This window comes from Muscardinus avellanarius (assembly GCF_963383645.1).
Source record: "Muscardinus avellanarius genome assembly, chromosome: 5".
NCBI lineage: Eukaryota > Metazoa > Chordata > Mammalia > Rodentia > Gliridae > Muscardinus > Muscardinus avellanarius.
Window position 1 is genome coordinate 40423111 of NC_137790.1, and position 17122 is coordinate 40440232.

The following is a 17122-nucleotide window of genomic DNA, read 5'->3' on the forward strand; positions in this document are numbered from 1 at the left end:
AAAATAAATTTTATTACTTTATAATTCCCAAACTTTTATAACTAAATTTTTCTTAAAAATGAAATCCTACTACAAATCAGCATGGCCAGCTGAGAAGTGAGCTTTGAATGGTCTGTAGAAGAAACAATATTTATAATATTCACTAGAATATACATGATTGAGAATACTTGTTTTATATGCTTAGCATAGTTTAGTAGTCACAGATTTAATTTATTTTTACCATTTTTGCTTTTATAAGTAATAACCTAGTTGTAGCTTTTCATCCAAATTTCTTAATCTCACTTAATATTTTAAAAATTTGTCATCAACTCTCCTATGATGTTAACCAGTTGACTGTATTTGATTACAGATATATGTATATTTTTAATATTTTTCTTGATAAAATATTTATAATAAAGTGTATATCAATATACCATTTCTGTGGATTTATATGTGAGTATGAATTTGACTTTGTACACATAAATTCAGAAATGGTATATTAACCTTTTCTTTTTAGAGAAGTTATTTGAAGAATATTATAAATGTTGTTAAATAATATAATATATTGAGAACTTTATAATATGATAAAATGCTGAATATTACAAAGATTATCATTCCCTCTGTATGATTTAATGCCACATTCACATCTAAAATAATTTTCTCATCGATCTATTTCTTGAATCAGATGCTGAATTAAAAATGCTCAATGCACCAATTACATCAATAATATATTAATGTGTGACTTAATGTTTATATATTAAATTCTGTTTTACCAAAAATATATTTCATTCTCAAATATGTTAAATTGTGGGTTAAAGGCAGTTAAAGTAATTACATTATACTCTATTTTTTTATGCCTATGATAGAGTGATTTGCTTTGAGACTCTTTCATAGTTGACTATTTTAAAGAGTTTTATAGAAATTTTGGTCAAGGTTCCATTTTATTTTCCTATAGGATCATAAATTAAAATTATTAAAATGTAAAACATGCCTATTTATTTATTTATTTATTTATATTTTTTTGTGGGGGTTACTGGGATTCCTGGAAACCCATCTATCTAACCTCCGGGCTACTCTCCCAGACCTGTTTTTATATGGTTTTTATTTGGAAACAGGGTCTCTGAAGCCAGCGCGGCTGGCTTCAAACCTGCGTGATCCTCCGGTCTCTGCCTCCCAAGCGCGGGGATTACAAGCATGCACCACCACGCCTGGCATAAAACATGCCTTTTTAAATAAAAATTTGTAAATAAAAATTTACTGTATAGATAATATTTTGATAAATATTTCTATAAATATTTATGGTCATATTAATGGTAAACATAATGTGTTTTATGTCATTTTACAAGTTTATGCTTCATCTATCATTAAATAATTACTTAATATATATATAAAATTCTCAGCAAAATACAAGTCATAATGACAAACTTATTTTACTGATTGTATAAATTAATGTTTAGAATTTTAAACTGCTTAGTGTAATAGGTAAATAAAACTTTTAATAATAACTAAGGCTATTCTATTACATAAAATAATCAGTAATTTAATTTGTTTCCTTTTGGTTGGCTTTCTAACTTTTCTAGTTTTTTTATTCATTTTAAAGAAAATGGTTGGTCTTGTGTGTGAAGAACTAGAACATTCTTCCAACCATTTAAGTAATATTTATTGAAATTATATAATTTGCTAGCATATTCCAGGTCCTGAACATAATTAAAAACTAAAAGAGTCCTGTTTTATTAATTTGGTATATGATAGGTAAAAAATAAATAGATAAATAAATCTAATGTTTCCAATGAAATCTAATGTTTCCAAAGTTCTTTGGGGGAATGCTAAAGCAAAGAATAGGATTAGTAAATTCAATGTGGAGAAAAGTTTAAGGGTTAAGTAGAATTGCAAAATAAGTTGACCATTAAAAGATACAATTTGAGCAAAGAACTAGAACACATAAGAAAACATTGTCACTATATAGAAAGAATATTCCAGAAAGCAGAAAAAGAAAGAAGGAGAGAATTTGTCTAGTGTGTTCAATAGGTAGCAAGGCATGGACCAAATCAGAGGGAGAACAGAAAAGGATAAAGTCAAAAAAGCAATAAAGGGAAAACAGATCATGTAAGGCCCCCTAGGTCTTTGTAAGAATCTGAAATTTTACTGTAAGCGAGAGAGAGAGCTATTCGAGGGTTTTGAGGAAATGAACAACATGCTCAGATTTAGTTTAAAACACTGAACTGTGTTGAGAATTGGCAGTAGGAAAGAAATAAGGAGCAGAAAAACAAGTTGAAAGTTATTGCAATAATTCAGATAAGCAATACCTGTGTGGTAGGTCAAAGTGTTCATGGTGGAGAGAGTGTGAAATAGTTTAAAGCAAATTGAGACAACAGCAGTTTTGACAGGCTGGCTGTGGGACATAGCCACAACTTTGTAGTCTTAGGTCCAGTTGCTGTGTTATTATAATAACAAAGATTGGAGGATATGGAGGTTCGAGCATGGGATATCTATGAAACTTATAAATGGAAATTCTGACATTGGTAATTAAATGTCTTCCTGTGGAATTCAGTAGACAAGTCTGAAGTAATGAAATGTTTTGTCAGCATGGAAATGGGTCTTAAGGCAGTAGAGCTGACTGAAACTACCAATCAAGTGAATGAACACAGAGAAGACTACAAAATCCTAATACCTAAGGCCTCTGAGTGTGCAGTGAGAGAATAGAGACGAGTATCAAGGACACTAAGAGGAAATAGCCAGGAAGTTAGGAGAAAACTACCTTACTGTTAGTCAATCAAACATATAAGAAATTAGATGCTCTTCCTAATAGGGGGAAACTAGAAAAAAATGGATCATAGGAGGAACTCTAGAAGAAGAAGAAAAAACATTAAACGAGCATAAAAAGTGACCCAAGAGAAGGGGATGGATGAGGGGGGAGAAGAGGGAAGTTCTCTAATGTATCTGATGAACATTTACAAACCTATCAAAGTTAATCACTAAGCAGAACATGAGAAGGAGGGAGGGGGGAGGGAATGGGGTGAGAATTGGGTAAGGGTAAATTGGGTGATGTGTGCATGTATGCCTCCATCATTTTGTACTCCATTAAGATGTATAACTACAAAAAAATATGTTGAGATAGTCTACATAAGTTAACAACTGAGAAGTCTTGGTTGGTGGTTGACTTTGATAAGAATAATCTTGAGTGAAGATGTAGAAATATCAGGGTGAATGCAATGAGATAAAGAGAAATCGAAAGCAGAGAAAGTATAGAAGAAGAATAAACCTCGAGAGGCTTTACTAGAAAAGTAGAACACGGATTATGGTCAAAAGGGGAAAGGAAGCTGGGCATGGTGGCACATGCTTGTAATCCCCGCGCTTTGGAGGCAGAGACAGGAGGAACACATAGGTTCAAAGCCAGCCTTGCTGGTTTAAGAGACTCTGTTTCCAATATATATATATATTCTGTTTCATATATATATATATATATATATATATATATATATATATATATATATATGTATATGTATCAGGTCTAGCCTGGAGATAGAATGATGGTTTTCAGAAATCCCAGTACCACAAAAAAAGGGAGAGGATGTCAAAAACTTTGTAATTTGATTTTAGTTTTTGAAAGATAAGGAGAATTCCTGGTCAGAGGCATGCCACCAGAAGAAATTGAATAGAGATTAACAAATAATGATATAGCAGAATGAGCTTTGCTAAAGCTGTGTCCTGATGTTGGAAAAAATAAGACAAAATCCATATAGTGAGGATTGATTTCAGGGTATAATTTCACCCACAATGACAAAAGGGAAGGTACATGGAACAGGTAGATTGGTTGCAGGTAGATTGGTTGCAGCTGGTGATAATTTCTTCTTGATTGCTGTTTTTTTTTTTTTCAGTGAAATAGGAAACAAGGTTAGCATCTGGGAATGATGACTAGGAAGACAAAATTAGAAGCCTGAAAAGAAGGGGAGAAGAAATAGTTTCCTGAGAGCATATAGATATTCATCAGATTTAATAAGATGCATTTTGATTGTTTGGCACTACTGAATATCACAATTGATATTGGTGATTTGTGAATTTGAAATGAGACTAGTCATCATGATGGACTAGTTTTCTCCAGGCATGTACAGCTCTGTAAGTATAGAGCTAGCATTTGCTGGGAGTTGTATTGAACTAGAGGTGGGTCTTTGATAAGTGATGAGTCATGAAAGGAATAGGGAGTTAAAGGGTAGTGATCAATTTGTCACTTATATAAGATCAATTTAGTGATACTTTATTTTAATATCATTATTTCTTAAGTAACACCTGTGGTTGATGCAAATACAAAGGCATATAGGTAGAATAAACAAATTCACATTAAAACCCACTCCAACTCCTGATACTCAAGGAACCACTATAAATAGTTTTATGTCTATCCTTCTAGACATTTTCTATGAATACATAAACAGGTAGATTTTTTTAAACTAAAAATTGCTTTATAGAACTCATATGGTTCTGGTACCTACTTATTTCACTCAACAATATATCTCAGGCACACTTCTACACTTGTACTTAGAAATCTCTCATCCTACATATGCATAATAGGATATTGTTTGGGGGTCCATCATTTATTTAAGTAATCACTTTTTTATTTAGTTATCCAGGTTTTGCTCTTAGGTTAATGCAAAAGCAAACATCCTTATTCACAGGTTTATTAGTATTATTTCTCAAGTGAAGATTACTTGAAGAAGAATTGCATAGACAAAAAAGTACTTTTAGTTTCTACCAAATGACTAGCCACAAAGCATATAAAAATTTATACATATTTCACATTCCCCTCAACACTATATATAAATTATGGTAATTTAGATATTTATTGGCTTTTATACCTCAGTTTTTGTTTAACATTTAAAAAATATAAAATATTTGTAAAGCTATGACACATTTGTTACATTCAAAAATACATAGAAAACATGCAGCCACTGACAAGACATTTGTTGTTGCTATTTTTGTTTATTGTTTTGTTTCTTTGGTGATACTGGAGATTGAACCCAAAACTGCTCTAATACTGAATCATACCCATACCCGCAGCCCTATTTTATGTTTCTATTTTCCCCAGTTCCCTCTATCCTCATGTTAGGCATAGTGATTGACTTAGATATGTTTGTTAATGTACATCATGAACATCAGAAAATTTTCTTCTTCCCACCTCACATACCCTGAAGTCAACTTATTTGCTCACCTATAGTATCTCCTTCTTCAATAGAGTTTCTCCTATGACCCATTTTCTCTCTAGCTTTAGCATATTAGGGAGAGCATCTGATTTCTTACTTTTTTGTGCCTGACTAGTCTCACTAAGCATAATGTTCTCCAGTTCCATCCATTTACCTGTAAACTTCGTAATTGTGTGTTTATGTCTTTGAATCTGTGATCTTTGTGTCTCAGCATCCAAAGTACTGGGACTACAAGCATGTGCCACTATATCCACCCTGATTGTTTTTAAAAAATAACATTTGAACATTATTTCAGGTTTAAATTTTATATGCTTTTTTTTCTGGTACTGGGGGTGAAACCTAGGGGCATTCTACCTCTGAACTATACCTCCAGTTCTGTTTTTTATTCTTTCTTTCTTTTTTTTTTTTTTGAAACAGAGTCTCAATGAGTTGCAAAAGGCCTCAAGTAGTTGAGACTGTTCACAAATCGTAATCATACCATCTCCACCTCCCGAATGCTGGGATTACAAGCATGTGCCACCACGCCAGGCTATGTTATATACTTTGATAAATAAAATTTCCACATAAAGCTTGATATTTACCTTAGGGATTTTTTTCTTCACCACAGCCAAACATTCTAAAGAAATGTTTTTTCTGGTTAATATATTGTACGTTTTGCACATATTTTAAAATTTATTCTCCTCCTGTATGTATGTGCCATGAATACAGCTTAATTTGTATTAATTTGTCCACTTTGGATATCTAGAGCCAGGATGGCACTTTGTAGATAATAGTTTCAGAAGAATAATTAATGAATTAATAAGGAAATATGTTCTTACTTATGATATGCTTTTAGCACAAATATAGGTATTCATAAAATATGTTGTGTATATTCTAAAAATGTTTAAGTATAATTACACAATATGATTTCTTTTACACATTTCTTTTTTATCTTTTTTATTAGTGCATGGTAATCATATATTTTTTTAATTTTTAATTGGTGCATTGTATTAAGATGTATATCTTAATGAGATACAAGATGGTAGAGACATACATGCACACATCACCCAATTTTCTCTTTCCCTGTTTCCACCCTATTCCCTCCCCCTCCCTACTCCTCATGTTTGGTTTAGTGATTGATATTGATATGATTATTAAAGTACATCATATGCATTAGAGATTTTCGCTCTTCCCACCTCCTGTCCCCTTAGTTAGGTTGTCATATTTATTTGCTCATCTATAGAATATCCTTTAACTAGAGTTTCTCCTAAGACCCATTTTCTTTCTAGCTTTCACATATTAGAGTGAGCATCTAATTTCTTATTTTTGTGACTAATCTCACTTAGCATCATGTCTTTCAGTTCTATTTCCCTGAAAATGAAGCAATTGTGTTTTTTATGGCTGAGTAAAATTCCATTGTGTAAATATTCCTCAGTTTTATAATCCATTCATTTTTTTATGAACATCTTGACTGGTTCCATAGTTTTGCAATGGTGAATTGTGCAGCTATGAACATAGATATACATACATTAGTTTGGTAGTTTGTTTTTCTTTCTTTTGGGTAGATACCCAGGAGTGGTATTGCTGGATCATATGGTAATTTTGTTCCCATTCTTCTGAGGATCCTCCCTACTGTTTTCCAAAGTGGTTCCACTAATTTGCAATCCCACCAACAATGTATTAGAGTTCCCACTTCTCCACATCCTCACCAGTATTTCTTGTTGTTTTTGTTTTGAATGATTGCTATTCTAGTTGAAGTTAGGTGAAATCTCAGGGTAGTTTTGATTTGCATCTCTCTGATTGCTAATGAGCTTGAGCATTTTTTCATGCATTTATTGGGTATTTGAATTTCTTCCTTTGTGAAGTGTCTATTTAGTTCACTTGTCCATTTTTTATTGGGTTATTTGTTTATCTTTGTGTGTATGTGTGTGTGTGTGTGTGTGTGTGTGTGTGTGTGAGTGAGTGTGTGCTGAGTTTTTTGAGTTCTCTGTATAGTCTAGATATTAGTGTTCTATTGGGGTAGTGGTTGGCAAAAATCTTCTCCCATTCTGTAGGCTCTTGGTTGAGGTTCTTGATAGCTTCCTTAGTTATACAGAAGCTCTTCAGTATGATTAAATTCCACATATTGATTTGCCGTTTAGTTTCTTGTACTTTTGGGGACTTGTTGAGAAAGTTTTTATCTGTGCCTGTATGTTGCAGTGTTAGACCTATGTCCTCTTCCAGGAGTCTTAAATTCTCTGGTCTAATTTCCAAGTCTTTAATTCATCTTGAATTGATTCTTGTGGAGGGTGAGAAAGGGGGGGGGGTATTTCCATTTTTCTGCATATGGTTAACCAGTTTTGCCAACACTATTTGTTGAACAGGCTACCTTTTCTTCAGTGTATATTTTTGGCCCCTTTATCAAAAATTAATTGGCTATAAGTATGTGGCTTTGTTTCTAAGACTTCTATTCTGCTCCATTGTTAAATATATCTGTTTTATGCCAGTACCATATTGTTTTTATTTCTATAGGTTTGTAGTATAGTTTAAAGTCAGGTATTGTGATTCTTCCTGCATGGTGTTTGTTGCTGAGAATGACTTTGGCTATTCTGGATTTTTGTTGTTGTTGTTGTTCCAAATGAATTTAAGAACTGACTTTTCTATGTCTGTCATTTTATCTAGAATTCCTCCTGTTACCCATTTCTCCCTAATATTTTGCACATTAAGAAAAACACCTGATTTCTTAATTTTGTGAAATTTCACTGTAAATGCCATAATTTTGTTCTCCCTTATGGCTGGGCAAAATTTCATTGTGTACATATCCCATAGTTTTGAAATACACTCATCAGTTGAAGGAAATCTTGGCTGGTTCCACAGTTTGGCAATGGTGAGCTATGTAGCTATGAACATAGTTGTTCATGCATTAGTTTGGTATTTTGGGTTTCATTCTTTTTGGTAGATACCTAGAGGTGGCATTGCTAGATCATATGGTAAGTTTGTATTCCTTCTTCTGAGGATATTCTATACTATTCTCCAAAGTAGACTGCACCTGCCCCAAATACTCAAGAACTCTGGACAACATATTATGTAAGAAAAATGTTCGGGTGCGTCAGATGAAGCCCCACAAACGCAGGTTGCCCAGAAATGCACATCCTGGGAGCCAAGGGCTCTTCTGGCCACCCTGTTCTTCTGCACAGCTCTGGGGCTAGGTGTACTTGGAGCAGCAGAACTCGCTGTAAATTGTAAAGCTGTGGGCGTCTGCTCTTGGTGGGGAGATAAAACACATTGCTACTAAGTCCTTGGGCCCCCAACTCCTGTAAAAGACACGTACTGTTTTCTCTTATTGAAAAATATTGAAAAGGGAGGAAGATGGCAGTGGCTGTGGCTGCAGCAGTGACAACAGCCAGAGCAGTGATGGTTGGCAGTGGCTGAATGGGACATGAATCCCTCTGAAAAACCCTGGGCAACAGATTTTGATTTAATAGCTCATTGGGACAACACACAGAAACATTTCCAGTCATGACTTCCTATCTAAAATATAGGAGAGAGAGAGAGAGAGTGGAAAAATGGTGGAATTAGAGGCAAGATGTCAGCACGATGCCCACCACTGAAAGAGAAGTGATTTTTGGAGGGATATCCCAGAAGAGATAAAAAAGCACACCACTTCTGCCACACATACACGGGAATAGTTAACAATAACATACTATAGGAGAGACCAAGAAGGCAGCAGCGGTAGCCAGTATTCAGGAAAGGAAGACAGATCCTACCAAATACACCTTGAATTTTTGAAGAAATCTCTCCAAAAGTAGACTTCCTGCCCCACATGCTCAGGAACTATGGACACATTACTATGTAAGAGAAAGTTTCATGGAGCCTAACCAAATTGATGATATTTATTATGCCTATCCACGGAAAATCTTTCAATCTTCTAGGTTCTTCTTTGATTTCTTTTTGTCTATGTTTTATAATTTTCTTTGCAGAGGTCTTTAATCTCCGTGGTTAAATTTATTCCTAAGTATTTTATGGGGAAAATTCTGAATGGAAGTATTTTCCACATTTCTTTTTCAGTGGATTTATGGTTGTTATACAGAAAAGCTTCAAATATTTTTAAGATTGATTTTGTATCCAGACACTTTGCTGAATTTGTTGATCAGTTCTATATGCCTTTTGGTTGAGTTTGTTGGGTCTTCTAAGTATAGTATTATGTCTTCTGCAAATAGTGAAAGTTTGAGTTCTTCAACATTCCCCTCAAACTATTAGATAGTTCTTATAGACAAAAGTTCAGTAAAGATACCTCAGACCTAAAGAACACCATTAACCAAATGAACATATTAGACATACATAGACTACTTCACCCTACTACAGCAGCATTCACATTTTTCTCAGCTGCTCATGGAACTCTCTCCAAATAGATCACATCCTGGTACAGAAAGTGAGCACTAGCAAATTCAAAAAATAGAACATACTTCCCAGTACCATTTTAGACCATCATTAAATGAAACTAGAAATCAATATAAGAAGACAAGGAAAAACCACATAAACATGTGAAGATATCACAACTGACTGAAGAAATCCAGAGGGTTATCAGAAACTACTGTGAAAAACAAAATGAAAATCTGAAAGAAATTGACAACTTTATAGAGAAATATATCCTTCCTAAACTGAATCAAGATGATACAGAAAATTTAAACCAACCAATAGTAATCAAAGAGATTAAAACAGCAATAAAGAGCTTACCATCAAAGAAAATCACAGGACCAGATGGTTTTCCAAGTGAATTTTATAAAACCTTTATAGAAGAACTAATCTCAATATTCCTCAATCTATTTCATGAAATAGAAAAAAAAATGGGATTCTCCCAAACACATTCTACAAAGCTAAAATTACATTAATACCTAAACCAAATAAAGATAGCTCAAGAAAGAAAGGAAGATTATATGCCTATATCTTGATGAACTTCGATGCAAAACTGCTAAACACAAGTGCTAGCAACACACATGCAAAAGCGCATTAAGAAAATCATACACCGTGACCAGGTAGGGTTCATCCTAGGGATGCAAGGCTGGTTCAACATACAAAAATCAGTCAATGTTATTTATTATATAAACAGAAGCAAAGACAAAAATAACATGATCTGAAAAAGCATTTGACAAAATACAACATCCATTTATGCTAAAAGCACTGCAGAAAATTGGAATAGAAGAAACATTATGTCAAAATTATAAAGGCAATCTACAATAGGCGCACAGCCAAAATCATATTACATGAGAAAAATCCTCAAGAATTTTCTCTAAAAACAGGAACAAGACAAGGATGTCCATTATCATCACTTCTTTTCAATATAGAACTTGAGAGCCTAGCCTGAGCAATAAGGCAAGAAAAGGAAATGAAAGGAGTACAAATAGAAAAAGAAGTAATCATACATGTTAATAAGGTACAAGATGGTAGAGGCATACATCTCTCAATTAGTTCTTTTTCAATTCCTATCCCATTCCATCTTTTTTATGCATTCTTTTCTGACCTACCAAAGATGTTTATGAGACATCATCATATGAATACTTTTTGACATAGTTGGCTCAAATAAATTTTTGGTACTATTTGATTATCCATTCTTATTAGAATAAATTATCAAGTCCCTTGCACAGGAAGAGTTATTTTCTTTTACTTTCTTTCACTCTTTTTTTGCTTATATGTAGACTTGCCATAAATTTAAAAAAATCTATCAGGCCATAGACTAGAACATTTTAAGCACAGTCTTACTAAAATATCTTTTTTTTTAATGGTACTGGGGATTGGATCCAGAAACAATTATATGTTTTGTTTTGAAATAGGGTTTTGCCAAGTTGCTAAAAGATGCATTAATAGAATCCTCCTATACCAGCCTGCCAATCACTGAGATTATAGGCACCCAGCACTAAATTCATTTTTAAGGTTGTTCTATTAATTTTATACTCTTCCAGAATTTATCTTTCACCAACTCTTCTAATTACCCAATTTGTGCCAAACCAATGAGAATAAAATTGCACATAATTGTTATTATTTTATTACATATTTATCTGTTAGCTAAAATCTTCAAGATGTTCCAAATATGTATTGCTATATTGCTATTTGAGAACACTGATAGCCATATATTGCTTTTAGTAAACACACATTCTCTCTCTCTCTCTCTCTCTCTCTCTCTCTCTCTCTCTTACACACACACACACACACAAACACACACACACACACACTTACACAGATACACATCAATCTATATAATTCATTCTAAAGCCTCTAGTAGAAGAGCCAATTTTTCTTGCTTCTTTCAGCTTTGTTGACTGCAGATATTCCTGGCCTTGTGACCTTTTATTCTATCTTTGAAGCACATCACTCTAATTTCTACTTACATTAGTAAGTCACTTTCCCTTCCTTAGTGAAATATTCCTCTGCCTCTCATCTGAGGACACTTGTATTTATATGCAAGACCCACCTGAGTAAAACAGATAATCTCTCCATCTCAATATCCACACTTTAACGACTTCTGCACAGTTGTTAATTTTTTCTCCATATAGTGTAATATTCATAGTTTTCAACAATTAAGAATTTGAATATATTTTGAGCCATTCAGCTTGTCAAAATTACTTAAATACTGTTTTTAATAAAAAATATTGAATATTATGAAAGGTCTTTATCAGTTGAGATGATAGAACTATTTTTCTCTTAAATATTTAAAATATAATATTTTGTATTCTTCAAATAACTTGAATTAACAATGATTTACTAATATTTTATTGGCTGAAAATTGGATTTCTTTAGAATTTTTGCACTTAAAAATTTAATTAAATTTTACCTGTGATTTTTTTTCAAATTATTTTTATTAAATGTTTTTGAGCCGGGCGTGGTGGCGCACGCTTGTAATCCCCGCGCTTGGGAGGCAGAGACAGGAGGATCGCACAGGTTCAAAACCAGCCGCGCGCGCTGGCTTAGGAGACCCTGTTTCCAAATAAAAATGTAAAAATAGGTCTGGGAGTGTAGGTAGAAGGGCTTCTAGGAACCCCAGTAACACCAAAAAAAAAAAAAAAAAAAAGTTTTTGAAACAGGGCAGGCATGGTGGTGAACTCTTGTAATCCCAGCATTTGGGAGGCTTTAGGAGGCCTGCAGTTTGCAGACAGCCTCAGGCACATAGTGAGGCCCTTTGCAACTCCATGAGACTGTTTCAAAATAAAGAATTAAAATATAGGACTGAGGGTGTAGCTCGAAAGTAGAATGTCTCTGAGTTCCATCCCCAGTACCTCAAAAAAAGTGTTTGAAATACTTTGCATATGACAAATATGACATAATCCTAAAATAATTTGGGATACTTTTTTGAAAAGTGGCTGAACATAGATATTTTCAAAAGGTGGTCAAGAAGAGATAAAAATTTTAAATAACGACTCAATTTTCTTAATGGCACAAAACTATTGAGAATTTTATAACATTTTATCTAAATTGTGGAAAATTATATTTTGTGCAAGAAATCATTAATTTCTGCTATTTTCAACATTATTTGTACTTTCTTTTTACAATATTTATTTATTTTACTTACATTTACATACCATTTGTTTCTCTTCCAGTATTATTTTTTGACCATTCTCACAAGAAACTTTATAGGTAATTTTTACTAGTGTGTCTCAGGTTTTAATGTGTAGAAATTTTACTGTTGAATTCTGAATTTTTTTACATTTATTTTAGAGTCAATTTTCATAGATAAATAATTGTAAGTGTGATGTGCAAATTTTCAAGCACATGGTTTATTGTTATAATTATTGTTTTTTAAAATATTCTGTGGTCAGATATATGGCTGGTTTAATAATGATTATTTGCCAGCAAGCAAATTTGTTGACATTTGCTTTGGGGGGGTTAATTTCTATTAATTTTTAATATGCATGGTTGATTTTGCAAAGTAATTTTATATTTCTAAAATTAACTAAAAATATGAGCATATTATAGTGCTATTTATGGATGGTTCATTCTTCTTTTCAAGTTACTCTAGCATATTAATTTCATAATCTAATGTTAGTTGATATAATTACTCCTGTTTCATGTAATCATTTCTTGCTTCATTTTTCAAAATGCTTAGCAATTAATATGACAAAATTATTTCACTGACTCTTGCTCTTTCATTCAGAGAGAATCACATACAGGATTAAGAGCATTAGATAATTTCCAACACACAAGGAATTATTTAATTATTTTAACAAATAATGTGATTTTTTTTTCAGCACACTTAAGCTAAGTGATAGAGCAGGTCCATAGATACTATTATCTTCTTTTTATTGGAAACTCCACTTCAGCTTTAGGATTTTTTTTGTTTTGCTTTGCTTTTGTTTTTATTTTCCTGTACTTGTGGTTGAACACAGGACCTTGAGCATAGTAGGCAAATGCTCTACTACTGAGTTACATCCTCTAGCCGTTTTCATTTTGTTTTGAGATAAATAAATTGGCCATACTGGCCTCAAATTCCTGATCCTATTGCCTCAGCCTTCTGAATAAATGGGAGTACAAGCCATCAACTCCATGCCAGTCTCAACATTGGATTTTATTGGAAGTATTCTAGTGTGAAGACTTTTAGATTTTATGTTTTTATTCAGCATGTTGAAAATATTTTTACATTCTTAAAATGTGATGAAATATTCAAGTATTAATTCAAATGTGATTATTTTGCAAACAAATATTCTTTAGTAGCTTCAATAGAATTTCCTGCTTATTATGTAGTTTCGTTATGATATGAGAGAATATAAAATGTATTAAAGGAATATGTGTGCTAATGTGTTATTTCACATTTTCCCCCTTTTTGGTACTTTAGTAACATTAATTAAGTGCTTAGATTATCTCATTTTAGCTTCAATATCTTTCCACTACTGGATCACATTTTCCATATATCTGTTTTGAATTCTAGCTAATTATTCAATGACCCATCTCTCCAGTTCTCTATTAAAGCATTATAATTAATAGTGCAGAAATATGCATGTGAGTTTTTAAAATGTCACTGTGTTTTTATTAATATTTTTATATTTGAGTCTTTCTCAAATATCCTTGATAGTTTATCTCCCTCTTAATTATTCATATGTTCTTTCATGACTATATTAATATTGAATCTGTTTATTTTATGTTCTAGTTCAGATTACTATAATTTTACAAAAATGTATATTACTCTGTGACTGACACATTTTAAGTTTTGTACTGGAATTTTGTTACAACTACACATTATCTTGATTTTTGTTAATATGAGCTAAATTTTTAGAAATTTTTTGTTGATGGTGGTATTTGTGTGTGTGTGTGTGTGTGTGTATGTGTACACGCACATGTGTGTGTTTTGAAGTATCCACTGCCTATATTATGGGACATAACTTTAGAGTAGTTTGCATTTCCAAATATATAAACTTCTTATATATACTCAAAGTTCTTAAGAAAAGCAAAGTAGAACAAAAACAAGATATGTCACATAGATAAATTTTAAGGAATTGGTTCATGTGATTGTTGGAAGTTGGCAAGTCCAAAATCTACACAGTAGCCAGCCTTTTTTTTTTAATAAGGACTTTCAATTAATTTGTTATGGCTTAATTATAATATGGAGATAAATTTGCTTTGCTCAAATATTATTGGTTTATGGGGGGAGGGCACCAAAAGCCATGTGAGTGTATGCCACTGTCAATATGATTCACATTATGATGTGAGACTATAGCATACCCATACAATAAAAAATACTGTTTTAAATGTTAATTCCAATAAAAAACAATTGCGGAATCATCTTTGAAGTTTGACTATGTACTGTGTGTGTATGTGTCTATTTGTGTGCCTACTTGTTTGTGATTCTTGCTATAGAAATTCAAGTTTCTTCTCTTCAGCGTTATTATTTGTAAATACTGTTTAAATGTGCATTTATGTGTTTGTAGATCAATTCTTTCAATAAAATATATAAAAAATTAATAAGAAAAAGACTTTTAAAGAGAATCAGCAAAATTATGGTCACAATAAGCAATTGATTTCAGACTGCAATAAATAAATAAAAACAGTAAAAAGATCAGAAACATATATAGAAAGAAATGGAATTGTTATTTTTCATAAAATGAACATTCTGTAGAGAAGTAATTTTTAAAATATATTTTACAGTAATAGGATGTCAAAATGCACCTAATTGTAATATCATATGTGGTCATATATAATAAATTTTCACTTATAAAGAAAATTTTTGCCCTAAATATTGTTTATATTTTTTAATATTGGTTATCCAGAGTTGTGATACAAACTTAAAAAATGAGGAGAGGAGGAATTTATTTGTAAAAATATGATTGAAATAATCTATAACCAATAAATAATTATTGAATTAAGGCAAATTAAATCTGTGACTGTGAATGTGTACTTTATGCTATAATTTCTATTTGAGATAAATAAATTGCTATATATTTAAGATATGATTATGGAGTTATAAAACATTGTTTCTGTTACTAAATAATTAAATAGTTGTTTGGGGCAATAACTTAATTAAACACACATTAAAATACTAGTACATATTATAACTTATATGTGTAGAAAACAAAATATATATCTCTATATATACCTATAGCTTTATCTCTCTCCCTATTCATATATAATATATTATATATATATATATATATATATATGGCATTATCTTTCTCTTTATATATAAATATGTAATATGAAATATATATTAAAAATTAAGGCAATACTGAGAACTGACTTAAATAACCAAGACAATTCTTAATTAGAAAAATGGATGTGGTGTTTTGTTAGTATACAAGATAAGGAATTTAAAAACAAAAATTTTATGAACCACTGTTCATGAATATATAGCCAAAAATAATAAAAGATTAAAATTCCATAGAAAAAAGTGAAGCATTAAATTATAGCAAAATTTAATCAGAATACAAAATGGAAAACTCAGAAACGTTCTCCAGGCATTTAATCTGTAAACTTCCTTTTACCTACTTGCTATTAAGTCACAAGACTTTTTAGGGTTGATGTGTAGTATTTTTTTTGTCTTCTTTTATTCTGTCCAGAATTCACTTGTAATCAATGGGGAGAAAGATGTATTGGGGTTCTGCATCTTTGCTTGCACCTTGTAGCAGAAAATACAGAAATGACTCTACAAAAATTCGGGTTTTTACTTAATAATTCAAGTAGAATGATTCATATTAAGCTAGGCATGGTGGCACACATTTGTAATCTCAGTACTTGGGAGACTGAGACAGGGGGATCATAGGTACACAGCCAGCCTCAACTACTTAGTGAGGCCCTTTGCAACTTAGTGAGACTCTGTTTCAAAAATAACAATAAGGGTGTATTCATTCGAGTCACCCCTCCATGCCAGTCTGGTATGGAGCTGTACCTATTTTCTGTATTTCTATCTTTTTAATAAATGTCTTCAAATCTTCAAAAAACAAAACCAAAAACAAAAATAACAATAAACAAACAAACAAACAAACAAACAAATAAATAAATAAATAAATAAATAAATGAAGTCTAGAGGTATAGTCTGGAAGTAGAATGCCCCTGGGTTCAATTCGTCATTCTGAAAAAAAAGAAAAAAAGATTCACATTAATTTCATTCACCAGTGAGAGAAAACCTTATTATATTTATAAATTTAAAAAGTACACAAAATGTGTGGTTTAATAGAAACTATTAAAATTTCATAAATATGTGAAAATATGGGCATTAGTAATGGTGCCTCAATACAAGATAAAAACTTGAAGGTGAAGAGAGGCTTGTGACTTAATGTTACGGGGCTAGAAAGGTAGAGAATAGGATTCAAATTCAGGATTTGTTGTTTATGAACCTAGGTTCATAAACAGTATGTAATGCATGTTAAGAAACACATTTTTGTCTGTTTTATGCTTTTAAACTATAGAAGGCAGTGTGATTAGTAGTATGGAGGAGTTACATGTAAAGCTTGGAAGGAACATCAAATGGCAAAGGTTATCTTTCCCAGGGGAGAGAGAAAGAAGAGATT